Consider the following 14,746-nt stretch of genomic DNA (forward strand, 5'->3'; position numbering starts at 1 on the left):
TCGACTAACAGTAAAATACAATAAACATATTACGACTACAAATATAGAAATTTACTCTATCTGGAAATGTAACTAACTATAATTCAAGACGAGAGTTGAAAAGATGAAATCTTTCTATTTTTGTTTGTCTGGAATGCAACATTACGACAACCGGGCTGGGTGTTTTCTCCGACGTCCGGGGTTGTTGGGGCTTCTGTTGTCGTCTCCTCACCTGTGGTAAAAAGGGGACGCATTCAGATATAAAAGTAGACTAAAAGAGGAGGGAGCGGGGGGGGGGGTGTGGAAATCCTCCCGTCTATAATTTTCCAAAAGAAGGAACGGAGAGGTGGGCCAAGTGAGGATATACCCTCTAAGGCTCACTCCTTTGTTCTTAACGCTACCTTGCAAACGCGGGATAAGGCGAATATGTATAAAAAGAAAAAAAAAGAAAGATATATATATATATATATATATATATATATATATATATATATATATTTATATATATATATAAATATATATAATATATATAAATATATATATATACACATATATATAATATATATAATATATTATATATATATATATATATATATATATATATATATATATATATATAAAATATATATATATATATATATATATATTTTAATATATATATATATATACATTAATATATATATATATATATATCCTAATGCATACAAGAATCCTTATCTAGTTGTTTATTAGACAGGTTTAAAACAAAAGAAGGTTTGTACTCTTAGTCCAGTCACTGTTTTTAGTAATAAGGTCCAACTTACAATTTAGTGTCTTTTGTAGCCTATTGCGTTCATTCCTTAATCTATCATAGCAACGGTCCAACATCCGGTTCTTCCAATCTGGACTCATTGGATATCTTGAGCCTTCACAAAATTGTGTTCCTCTCCAACATGGTTTCCCCACACGGCTCTTCTCTACTTCTCTACAGCTGTCTGGACTTTATCCTTTTGTTACTGCTTTCTCCATAATCGTTGTTACGCTTTGGATTTCGTAGGAAATGCCTTGATGAGCAAGTGATGTCAAGATCTGTCTTACCTCGTGATTGTTGCAGCTGTCTGGTCGACCATTTGACCAATTCCAAAACATCAATTTAAAGAAACACATTGAATTAAAGAAACTTGAAATGGAGGAGAAATTTCGCATTACAAGAGAGAAGAAACGTGCCTTTCAAACGGCAGTACCGACAGATTGGAAGAGCCGAATGTTGGACTGTTGCTATGATAGATTAAGGAATGAACGCAATAGGCTACAAAATGACACTAAATTGTAAGTTGGACCTTTTTATCAAAAACAGCGACCTGACTAAGAACACAAATCCTTCTTTTGTTATAAACCTGCCTAACAAACAACTAGATAAGGAAGCCAGATATATATATATATATATATATATATATATATATATAATATATATATATATATATATATATATAATATATATATATATAATATATATATATATATATATATATATAATATAAGAATGTTGTATGGTTGCGAGGCGTGGGCTATGGATAGAGTTGTGCGCAGGAGGGTGGGTGTGCTGGAAATGAGATGTTTGAGACAATATGTGGTGGAGGTGGTTTGATCGAGTAAGCACTGTAAGGGTAAGAAGATGTGTGGAAATAAAAAGAGCGTGGTTGAGAGAGCAGAAGAGGTGTTTTGAAATGGTTTGGGCACATGGAGAAAATGAATGAGGAAAGATTGACCAAGAGATATATGTGTCGGAGGTGGAGGAACGAGGAGAAGTGGGAGACCAAATTGGAGGTGGTAAAGATGGAGTGAAAAAGATTTTGAGTGATCGGGCCTGAAACATTCAGGAGGTGAAAGGCGGGCAAGGAATAGAGTGAATTGGATCGATGTGGTATACCGGGGTCGACGTGCTGTCAATGGATTGAATCAGGGCATGTGAAGCGTCTGGGGTAAACCATGGAAAGTTGTGTGGGGGCCTTGATGTGGAAAGGGACTGTGGTTTCGGGGATTATTACATGACAGCTAGAGACTGAGTGTGAGCGAATGGGGCCTTTGCTGTCTTTTCCTAGCGCTACCTCGCACACATGAGGGGGGAGGGGATGTAATTCCATGTGTGGCGAGGTGGATGATGGGAATAAATGAAGGCAGACAGTATGAATATGTACATGTGTATATATGTATATGTCAGTGTGTGTATATATATGTGTACATTGAGATGTATAGGTATGTATATTTGCGTGTAGTGGACGTGTATGTATATACATGTGTATGGGGGTGGTTGGGCCATTTCTTTCGTCTGTTTCCTTGAGCTACCTCGCAAACGCGGGAACAGCGACAAAAGAAATTATATAAATATATATATATATATTATATATATATATATATATATATATATATATTATAATATATTATATAAACATATATATATATGTATATACTTTTTTTTTGTACTATTGCCATTTCCCGCGATGCGAGGTAGCGTTAAGAACAGAGGGCTGGGCCTTCGTGGGAATATCCTCACCTGGCCCCCTTCTTGTTCCTTCTTTTGGAAAATTGAAAAAAACGAAGAGGAGGAATTTCCAGCCACCCGCTCCCTCCCTTTTAGTCGCCTTCTACGACACGCAGGGAATACTTGGGAAGTATTCTTTCTCCCCTATCCCCAGGGATAATATTATATATATATTTATAATATTATATATATATATATATATATATATATATATATATATATATAATATATATATATATATATATATATATATATATATATATATATGTATATACATATATATATATAATTTCATACAACGCTGTCTCCACGCAGTGCTGGGAACAAACGAAGAAATGGCTTCATCCACTCATATCCAGTTTCTAACAATCATGTGTAATGCCCCCGAAACCACAGCCCCCTACCCTCAACCACGTCCCACAGACCTTTCCGGGTTGTTTACTCTTAGTACCACATATACCCTGATTCTGTATATGTGCCAGTGTTTGTGAGGAGTGCTCGGGTGTCAAGTGAGTGACTGCCAGTGTTCGTGAGGGCTCGGGTGTCAAGTGAGTGACTGCCAGTGTTCGTGAGGGCTCGGGTGTCAAGTGAGTGACTGCCAGTGTTTGTGAGGGCTCGGGTGTCAAGTGAGTGACTGCCAGTGTTCGTGAGGGCTCGGGTGTCAAGTGAGTGACTGCCAGTGTTCGTGAGGGCTCGGGTGTCAAGTGAGTGACTGCCAGTGTTCGTGAGGGCTCGGGTGTCAAGTGAGTGACTGCCAGTGTTCGTGAGGAGTGCTCGGGTGTCAAGTGAGTGACTGCCAGTGTTCGTGAGGGCTCGGGTGTCAAGTGAGTGACTGCCAGTGTTCGTGAGGGCTTGGGTGTCAAGTGAGTGACTGCCAGTGTTTGTGAGGGCTTGGGTGTCAAGTGAGTGACTGCCAGTGTTTGTGAGGGCTCGGGTGTCAAGTGAGTGACTGCCAGTGTTCGTGAGGGCTCGGGTGTCAAGTGAGTGACTGCCAGTGTTTGTGAGGAGTGCTCGGGTGTCAAGTGAGTGACTGCCAGTGTTCGTGAGGGGGGGATAGGGGAGAAAGAATACTTCCCACGTATTCCCTGCGTGTCGTAGAAGGCGACTAAATGGGGAGGGAGCGGGTGGCTGGAAATCCTCCCCTCTCGTTTTTTTTTTAATTTTCCAAAAGAAGGAACAGAGAAGGGGGGCCAGGTGAGGATTTTCCCTCTAAGGCCCAGTCCTCTGTTCTTAGCGCTACCTCGCAAGTGCGGGGAAATGGCGAATCGTATGAAAAAAAAAAAAAAAATCATTCATTATTATTACTATTATTATTATTATTATCATTATTATTATTATTATCATTACTATTATTATCATTATTATAATTTTCATTAATATTATTATTACTATCGTAATTATTATCATTATCATTATTATTGTTATTATTCTGGTACCTTCGTTGTTGCCCTCTTCTGGACCTTCTCTAATATATCTTTGTTTTTCTGTAGGTGTGGTGACGAAACATGAGAAGCATACTCTAGTTCTGACCTTATGTGGGATGTGAACATGTTGCTAATTACATCCGTTTCCACATATTTAAAAACTATCCTAATATTTACTAGAGGACAGTTTCTCTGCTTAACTCTTTTCCTAATATGAGACTTTAATGACAGGCTGGTGATGATGTTCATTCCCAAGTCCTTCTCGCGCACAGAGTCCTTAAGTTATATCTCGCTGGATGATAATAATATTGAGGTCTTCTTCCACTTTATCCCGTCCTCATTAGGTTTCCTGAGGCTGAATTCGTCAACCATATGCCAGGCCAACTTCAGAGTCTGTTCAGATCCCCTTGTAATGTGATGCAATCCTCCTCGCTTTTCACTTCCTTCATGATCTTTGCATCATCTACAAACATATTCAGGTTAGAGTCCTTACTTTCAAGCGAGTTATTTACAGAGATAAAGAAGACTAATGGTCCATTTAGAGATGGCATCTCTGGCCTGCGTCCCTTTTACATGAATAATCTATCCATTGACGGAGTTTACCCCTGATGACTGCACTCACGAACACTGCTACGCACTCACTTGACACCCGAGCCCTCACGAACACTGGCAGTCACTCACTTGACACCCGAGCCCTCACGAACACTGGCAGTCACTCACTTGACACCCGAGCCCTCACAAACACTGGCAGTCACTCACTTGACATCCGAGCCCTCACAAACACTGGCAGTCACTCACTTGACACCCGAGCCCTCACGAACACTGGCAGTCACTCACTTGACATCCGAGCCCTCACGAACACTGGCAGTCACTCACTTGACACCCGAGCCCTCACGAACACTGGCAGTCACTCACTTGACACCCGAGCCCTCACGAACACTGGCAGTCACTCACTTGACACCCGAGCCCTCACGAACACTGGCAGTCACTCACTTGACACCCGAGCACTCACGAACACTGCAACGCACTCACCGTCGACACTAACTGTACAGGAGAAGCCAGGCGCTGAGCCTCTGCGGTTGCTGCGGAATGTGGCGATCACCTGAGGGCCGTAACTGTTATAGGTTATGGTACCATGGTTCCCACAGTACCTGGTAGGAGAGGAAGAGTGGTCAAGTTAATAATGTGCTCTTTTATATTCTCTGAGGACAAGTATTTAGTCTAAAGACATCAAGAAATTAGACTCGAAAACAAAGCTGTGAGAGGAGACCACCTTATATGATGGTGCAGTAGAGGACACCTACCATAGAAAGGGAATGCGTGTGAGTGACCGCCACCCCTCACGGCTGGAATAGCCTTCCATAAGGACGAGGCTTGAAGAGTTTGCAACCTAGCGGAGTGATCTTTCACGGGGTCAGTATGCGTTTGTACAGCTCCAGAACATGCTGGAGTAGTGGTCAGGAAGCGGGAGATGCCTGACGCAAGGATGGTGTAACTTAGATTGTAGAGAAACTTAATACTAAAAGATATGATTGTGTGGCTGATGTGTTACAGAAGCGTTGATGCGAAATATCCTCTCATTCTACCTGAAAGTTTGCTGATACTCGCCCCCTACCCCTCATCTCACCCCAAGCTCTCATTAGCCTTCTTTTGCAGCCTGCTCATCTTCCTCTTGACCTCCTACCACTTTTGTCGTTAGGTCTCCCAATCCATTTGACTACTAACCCTCAAGTAACGCCCATACTCTCTTTTCTCGTTCAATTAGACCTTGATTTATCATCCCACCACTCACTATCCTTTCTCTCCTGTCCACCTCAGACATCTCGCATGCCAAACATTTCTCTATCACGTGTAAGCACTGCTTCCCTACTTACCTCTCATTTCTTACCCACTCCCCTCTCTTCATTTACTCTCATCACTTTGCCATTTTACATTCAACCTCTCGTGGCATCTCCTGACATGAGCCTCTTATCACAGGATGCCTCACTCACACCACCTTCTGCCAACCCATATCATTTCCTCATTTTTGTAAAGCCTTTACAAGCTTCACCTTCGCCTCCACCAGGTAATGATTTAGACATTCCACCGGCCGCCCTTCTCAGCACATTCGCATCAATCTATTAATCAGAATGTAATCCAATAATGCCCACTTTCCATCACACCTATTCTCCCATGTATACTTATGTAAGTCCCTCTTTTCAAACCAGGTATTCCCAGTCACCAATCCGTCTTCAGCACACAACCCCACAATATGTTTAACATTTTCATAACAGCACTTGGTGTCCTGTGCACCCTAGTTATACCTTTAATGCCACAAGAGCCCATATCACGCACCAGTGATACTCGATCCCTTGCATCAGAACTACTGACACACTCGTCCGTCCAAATCCCTAATCTCTCTCAGTCCTCTCGTTTCTAGGTGTATAAGTGTGTGTGTATGTGTGTGTGTGTGTGTGTGTGTGTGTGTGTGTGTGAGTGTGTGTGTGTTTACCCACCTGACGCTGGTGGCATAACCGCCCGTTTCAAACTCTGTGAAAGTCAGTTTATCTGCCGAGCAGCGGCGTGAGGCTCGCACGTTGAACGAACACACGACAGTCAGTGTGTCCTCGGGATCGTCCGCCTGTTTGAGATGATTAGAATATGGCGCAATGATAAGCTCCCTGAGAAATGTGGTCCAAAGTTATCATTATCTTTTGTTTACTTTAAGTTCGATGACACTTTGAATGACCCATGAATCTAGGCAGGCACCAGGAATCTGTATAGACCCACTAGCACAAATGGCCTACATTCATGTTACTCAGTCAGGAATGGTGAAGCGATGGAACATGGCTGCCTTATACTGTGTGTTGAGAGAGTAATGATGAAGGTAACACTGTTGTCAGACAGGAAATAATGGCAGTGAATAGAAATGGTGAGAGAGAGAGAGAGAGAGAGAGAGAGAGAGAGAGAGAGAGAGAGAGAGAGAGAGAGAGAGAGAGAGAGAGAGAGAGAGAGAGGCTTAGCTTTGATGAAGTTTACACAAAAAGAACTTTTTTAAATTTTCACTTCCGTCAAGGTGGATGAAGCGGGCATGTGGGACCCGTTAAGGTGGATGAAGCGAGCATGTGAGACCCGTCAAGGTGGATGAAGCGGGCATGTGGGACCCGTCAAGGAGGATGAAGCAGGCATATGGGACCAGTCAAGGTGGATGAAGCGGGCATGTGGGACCCGTTAAGGTGGATGACACGGGCATGTGGGACCTGTCAAGGTAGATGAAGCGAGCATGTGGGACACGTTAAGACGGATGAAGCGGGCGTGTGGGACCCGTCAAGATGGATGAGACGGGCATGTGGGACCCGTCAAGGTGGATGAAGCGGGCATGTGGGACCCATTAAGATGGATGAAGCGGGCATGTGGGACCCGTTAAAGTGGATGAAGCGGGCATGTGGGACACATCAAGGTGGATGAAGCGGGCATGTGGGACCCGTCAAGGTGGATGAAGCGGGCATGTGGGACACGTGAAGGTGGATGAAGCGGGCACGTGGGACCCGTATGTGATCATAAAATAGAATTCCTGGTAAGGTAGCAGTGGTGTGCATCATAGCTAGAAATGCACCCATTATAGTATGATGTTATAAACGATAATTCATTATGTGTATTATAGGTGGAAGTCTGCTCAGTATATGGTGTTGTAAATGACAGCCATTATATCTATCTCTAGAATAATTCCATTAAATTATCAAGTAAAAAGAATTCGTTTCTTTCACAGGTAAATATATCGATATGGCCCAAGGGTTTTAGATATAAGTTATTAGGAACACAGCATACACAAACCTGGAAACTCCATTGGCAGTTTTCATTCGGTGGATAATTGGATGGATAATTGTTTGACTGGAACTGGACGGGTGAGCCGGGTGAGACAGTGACCTGGCTGCCACACGGTACAGTTTCTGAAATTATTGCAAAACTGTCACTAGTTTCAATGTGGTTGGTAGTTAGGAAGACATACGTCAAAAGCCTTACGGATGTAAACTCATCACCTCCACCTCAAAATCTCCCAACAGCTTACTTGAAATATTGCTATTATTCTTGACTATCAACGACTACGATAACATTTATGTTATCTATTTCTTTCGCTATAACGCAGGGAAGACAACGACAGTTCCATGGCTGCTGCCCACACTATCCTCCTCCTGGCTAGGCTTGTAATTCTAGGGAGATATTCCCACTGCACTGCCCCAGGCCTGCAGCATCTCTCAGCAGTGATAGACTCGAAAATTTGTTGAAACACCTATATATATATATATATATATATATATATATATATATATATATATATATATATATATATATATATATATTATATAGCGCAAGGAAACAGACGAAAGAATGGCCCAACCCACCCACATACACATATATATATATACATACACGTCCACACACGCAAATATACATACCTATACATCTCAACGTATCCATATACACACACACATATATACAAATATACACATGTACACAATTCTTACTGCCTGTCTTTATTCATTCCCATCGCCACCCTGCCACACATGAAATAACAGCCCCCTCCCCCCGCATTTGCACGAGGTAGCTCTAGGTAAAGACAACGAAGGCCACATTCGTTCACGCTCAGTCTCTAGCTGTCATGTATAATTCACCGAAACCATAGCTCCCTTTCCACATCCAGGCCCCACAGAACTTTCCATGGTTTACCCCAGACGCTTTACATGCCCTCGTTCAATCCATTGACAGCAAGTCGACCCCGGTATAACACATCGTTCCAATTCACTCTATTCCTTGAACGCTTTTCACCATCCTGCATGTTTAGGCCCCGATCACTCAAAATCTTTTTCGCTCCATCTTTCCATCTCCAATTTGGTCTCCCACTTCTCCTCGTTCCCTCCACCTCTGACACATATATCCTCTTTGTCAACCTTTCCTCAATCATTCTGTCCATGTGACCAAACCATTTCAAAACACCCTCTTCTACTCAATCAACCACACTCTTTTATTTCCACACATCTCTCTTACCCTTACATTACTTACTCGATCAAACCACCTCACACCACATATTGTCCTCAAACATCTCATTTCCAGCACATCCACCCTCCTCCGCACAACTCTATCTATAGCCCACCCCTCGCAACCATATAACAATGTTGGAACCACTATTCCTTCAAATATACCCATTTTTGCTTTCCGAGATAATGTTCTCGACTTCCACACATTCTTCAACGCCCCCAGAACTTTCGCCCCCTTCTTCACCCTAAGATTCACTTCCGCTTCCATGGTTTCAACTGCTGCCAAATCTACTCCCAGATATCTAAAACACTTCGCTTCCTCCAGTTTTTCTCCATTCAAACTTACCTCCCAATTGACTTGTCCCTCGACCCTATTGTACATAATAACATTGTTCTTATTCACATTTTCTCTCAGCTTTCTTCTTTCACACACTTTACCAATCTCAGTCACCAGCTTCTGCAGTTTCTCATACGAATCAACCACCAGCGCTGTATCATCAGCGAACAACAACTGACTCACTTCACAAGCTCTCATCCACAGCAGACTACATACTTGCCCCTCTTTCCAAAACTCTTGTATTCACCTCCCTAACAACCCAATCCATAAACAAATTAAACAACCATGGAGACATCACACACCCCTGCTCTGCAGTTTCTCATACGAATCAACCACCAGCGCTGTATCATCAGCGAACAACAACTGACTCACTTTCCTACTCGCACACATGCCTTACATCCTCGATAAAAAACTTTTCACTGCTTCTAACAACTTGCCTCCCACACCATATATTCTTAATACCTTCCACAGAGCATCTCTATCAACTCTATCATATGCCTTCTCCAGATCCATAATTGCTACATACAAATCCATTTGCTTTTCTAAGTATTTCTCACATACATTCTTCAAAGCAAACACCTGATCCACACATCCTCTACCACTTCTGAAACCACAATACTCTTCCCCAATCTGATGCTCTGTACATGCCTTCACCCTCTAAATCAATACCCTCCCATACAATTTCCCAGGAATACTCAACAAACTTATTCCTCTGTAATTTTAGCACTCAATTTTATCCCCTTTGCCTTTGTACAATGGCACTATGCCAGGATTCTGCCAGGCCTCAGGCACCTCATCATGAGTCATATACATTAAATAATCTCACCAACCAGTCAACAATACAGTCACCCCCTTTTAGATAAATTCCACTGAAATACCATCCAAACCCGCTGCCTTGCCGGCTTTCATCTTCCGCAAAGGTTTTACTATTCTTCTCTGTTTACCAAATCATTCTCCTTAACCCTCTCCCTTTGCAAACCACCTCGACCAAAACACCCTATATCTGCCACTTTCATCAAACACATTCAACAGACCTTCAAAATACCCAATCCATCTCCTTCTCACATCACCACTACTTGTTATCACCTCCATATTAGCCCCCTTCACGGAAGTTCCCATTTGTTCCCTTGTCTTACGCACTTTATTTACCTCCTGTCAAGACATCCTTTTATTCTCAATAAAATCTAATGATACTCTCTCACCCCACCTCTCATTTGCCCTCTTTTTCACCTCTTGCACCTTTCTCTTGACTTCCTGCCGCTTTCTTTTATACATCTCCCAGTCATATGCATTATTTTATTTGTATCATTTCCCTGCAAAAATCGTCCAAATGTCTCTCTCCTCTCTTTCACTAATAATCCTGCTTCTTCATCCCACCGCTCACCACCCTTTCTAATCTGCCCACCTCCCACACTTATGCCACAAGCATCCCTTGCGTAAGCCATCACTGCTTCCCTAAATACATCCCCTTCCTCCCTCACTCCCCTTACGTCCTTTGTTCTCACCTTTTTTCATTCTGTACTCAGTCTCTCCTGGTACTTTCTCACACAAGCCTCCTTCCCAAGCTCACTTACTCTCACCACTCTCCTCACCCCAATATTCTCTCTTCTTTTCAGAAAACCTCTATAAATCTTCACCTTCGCCTCCACAAGGTAATGATGAGACATCCCTCCAGTTGCACCTCTCAGCACATTAACATCCAAAAGTCTTTCTTTCGCGCGCCTATCAATTAACACGTAATCCAGTAACACTCTCTAGCCATCTCTCCTACTTACATGCGTATACTTATGTATATATCACTTTTTATACCAGGTATGATATATATATATATATATATATATATATATATATATATATATATATATATATATATATATATATATATATATATATATATATATATATATATATATATATATATATATATATATATATACATATATATATATATATATATATATATATATATATATATATATATATATATGTGCGAAGGATTAGTGGTTCCATCAATGTTGTATGGCTGCGAGACGTGGGCTACGGATAGAGTTGTGCGCAGGAGGGTGGATGTACTGGAAATGAGATGTTTGAGGACAATATGTGGTGTGAGGTGGTTTGATCGAGTAAGTAATGTTATGAGCAGAAGAGGGTGTTTTGAAATGGTTTGGGCACATGGAGAGAATGAGTGAGGAAAGATTGACCAAGAGGATATATGTGTCGGAGGTGGAGGGAACGAGGAGAAGTGGGAGACCAAATTGGAGGTGGAAAGATGGAGTGAAAAAGATTTTGAGTGATCGGGGCCTGAACATTCAGGAGGCTGAAAGGCGGGCAAGGAATAGAGTGAATTGGATAGATGTGGTATACCGGGGTCGACGTGCTGTCGATGGATTGAATCAGGGCATGTGAAGCGTCCGGGGTAAACCATGGAAAGTTCTGTGGGGCCTGGATGTGGAAAGGGAGCTGTGGTTTCGGGCATTATTGCATGACAGCTAGAGACTGAGTGTGAACGAATGGGGCCTTTGTTGTCTTTTCCTAGCGCTACCTAGCACACATGAGGGGGGAGGGGGATGTTATTCCATGTGTGGCGAGGTGGCGATGGGAATGAATGAAGGCTGACAGTGTGAACTGTGTGCATGTGTATATATGTATGTGTCTGTTTGTGTAGATATATGTGTACATTGAGATGTATGGGTATGTATATTTGCGTGTGTTGACGTGTATGTATATACATGTGTATGGGGATGGGTTGGGCCATTTCTTTCGTCTGTTTCCTTGCGCTACCTCGCAAACGCGGGAGACAGCGACAAAGCAAAATAAATAAATAATTAAAAAATAATATATATATACATATATGTATATATATATATATATATATATATATATATATATATATATATATATATATATATATATTCCCTGGGGATAGGGGAGAAAGAATACTTCCCACGTATTCCCTGCGTGTCGTAGAAGGCGACTAAAAGGGGAGGGAGCGGGGGGCTGGAAATCCTCCCCTCTCGTTTTTTTTTAATTTTCCAAAAGAAGGAACAGAGAATTGGGCCAGGTGAGGGTATTCCCTCAAAGGCCCAGTCCTCTGTTCTTAACGCTACCTCGCTAATGCGGGAAATGGCGAATAGTTTGAAAGAAAGAAAGAAAAGATATATATATATATATATATATATATATATATATATATATATATATATATATATATATATATATATATATATATATTTATATATATATATATATATATATATATATATATATATATATATATATATATATATATATATATATATATTTTTTTTTTTTTTTTTCAAACTATTCGCCATGTCCCGCATTAGCGAGGTAGCGTTAAGAACAGAGGACTGGGCCTTTTTCATAATATCCTCACCTGGCCCCCTCTGTTCCTTCTTTTGGAAAATTAAAAAAAAAACGAGAGGGGAGGATTTCCAGCCCCCCGCTCCCTCCCCTTTTAGTCGCCTTCTACGACACGCAGGGAATACGTGGGAAGTATTCTTAATCCCCTATCCCCAGGGATATATATATTTTTTTTTTTTTTTAAACTATTCGCCATTTCCCGCGTTAGCGAGGTAGCGTTAAGAACAGAGGAATGGGCCTTTGAGGGAATATCCTTACCTGGCCCCGTTCTCTGCTCCTTTTGGAAAATTAAAAAAAAATAATGAGAAAGGAGGATTTCCAGCCCCCCGCTCCCTCCCCTTTTAGTCGCCTTCTACGACACGCAGGGAATACGTGGGAAGTATTCTTTCTCCCCTATCCCCAAGGATAATATATATATATATATATATATATATATATATATATATATATATATATATATATATATATATATATCTTTTCTTCTTTCTTTTAAACTATTCGCCATTTCCCGCGTTAGCGAGGTAGCGCTAAGAACAGAGGACTGGGCCTTTTTTGGAATATCCTCAACTGGCCCCCTCTGTTCCTTCTTTTGGAAAATTTAAAAAAAAAGAAAAAAAAAAAAAAAAACGAGAGGGGAGGATTTCCAGCCTCCCGCTCCCTCCCCTTTTAGTCGCCTTCTACGACACGCAGGGAATACGTGGGAAGTATTCTTAATCCCCTATCCCCAGGGATATATATATATATATATATATATATATATATATATATATATATATATATATATATATATATATATATATATATATATATAATCTTACTATTTATTTCTCGTATATAGTTCGAACTTAGTATTAAGTCAGCTACTGAAGACTAATTAAGTGCAGAAACATAATCTCATTTCCGTTGATCGAGGATATATTTCAGAGGCAGGGCGGTGGCCTGTCGCTAACCGCGTCACCATAAATTTTCACTCTTGTACGTAACTCTCGCCTTATCCTAGACCTCACAAATATTGAGGATATTATATGATTATATTTCGTTAACCAAGAATAGTTACAGCAAAGCGCTTGTGTCGGGATACTTTACCCCTGGCTTGGGCGTGGAGGCGCGGCGCGACCTGTCCGTTGCTGTTGTTGACATGGCCCGGGTGTATGGTCACGCCAAGGTCGTCCCTTGCCTGCAGCCGAGCCACGAACTCCTCAGGCAGTGGGAAAGGTTTGTTCTCTCGGAAACTGGGAGAATAAAACACATTACTTAATTCATACGATTATCTCCAATAATGTGTGGAGAGTCTTAAAGGAAATTCAATAATTTTCCATCGTTCCACAATGATGTATTTGAGGGAGAAAACATGGGTGTGTTCTTTCAAGGATCTCGTTGAGTGATCCCGCCTTCAAGGCTGCATTCTAGCCTTCTCTCTCCATCATTGCACACATACACACACACACACACACACACACACACACACACGCGCGCGCGTGCGAGCGAGCTTCTAGTGATAGGTGGCTATATGAAACGAACGATATCTATGAGAAAATGATTGTCAGACTATAGAGAAGGCTGGGACATTGTTTGTATATTGACTGTCATCGAGCGTTTGACTACGGTACCTCTCGGGAGTCTGATTAAAAAGCTGGAACACCAGGCAGGAATAAGCGGGCGGCGTCTCTGATGAATAGATCATCTTAGTGGAAGGGAAACAAAGGACAAATGTCAGGGTAGCCTTCAGATGGGTGGAGGTCACCAGGGGGAGTGCCCCAACGTTCTGTTTTCGGACCTTTACTCTTCTTGATCTAGTAAATGACTCGTTTGACGGTACGGAATCTTACCTGAAAATGTTTGCAGATGATGCACAAGTCATGAGGGAAGTGAAAAATACAGAGGATTGCATCAGCTTACAAGGGGACCTGAGTAAACTCCAATAATGGTCTGATACAAGGTTGATGACATTTAAACCAAGCAAACGTAAAGTAATATAGATGGGAGAAGGCCTCAGTACGGCTATTGTCTATCAGAAAAAAGCAGCAGAAGTCTGTGTGGGAAGGACTCGGGAGTTGACATTCTCCCTAACCTGTCACCAGTCCCATAT

General features: G+C 41.7%; 1 long non-coding RNA gene across 1 annotated transcript; it reads right to left on the reverse strand.

The window, feature by feature from the left end:
* Nucleotides 1–145: 145 nt before the first annotated feature.
* LOC139746030 (uncharacterized) lies at nt 146–13,911 on the reverse strand. The gene is made up of 5 exons (XR_011712047.1): nt 13,744–13,911; nt 7,738–7,853; nt 6,420–6,544; nt 4,957–5,075; nt 146–211 (listed from the first exon to the last, which is right to left on the reverse strand). It is a non-coding gene; the product is annotated as an uncharacterized lncRNA (long non-coding RNA).
* Nucleotides 13,912–14,746: the final 835 nt, after the last annotated feature.

This window comes from Panulirus ornatus, chromosome 63 (assembly GCF_036320965.1).
Source record: "Panulirus ornatus isolate Po-2019 chromosome 63, ASM3632096v1, whole genome shotgun sequence".
Lineage (NCBI taxonomy): Eukaryota > Metazoa > Arthropoda > Malacostraca > Decapoda > Palinuridae > Panulirus > Panulirus ornatus.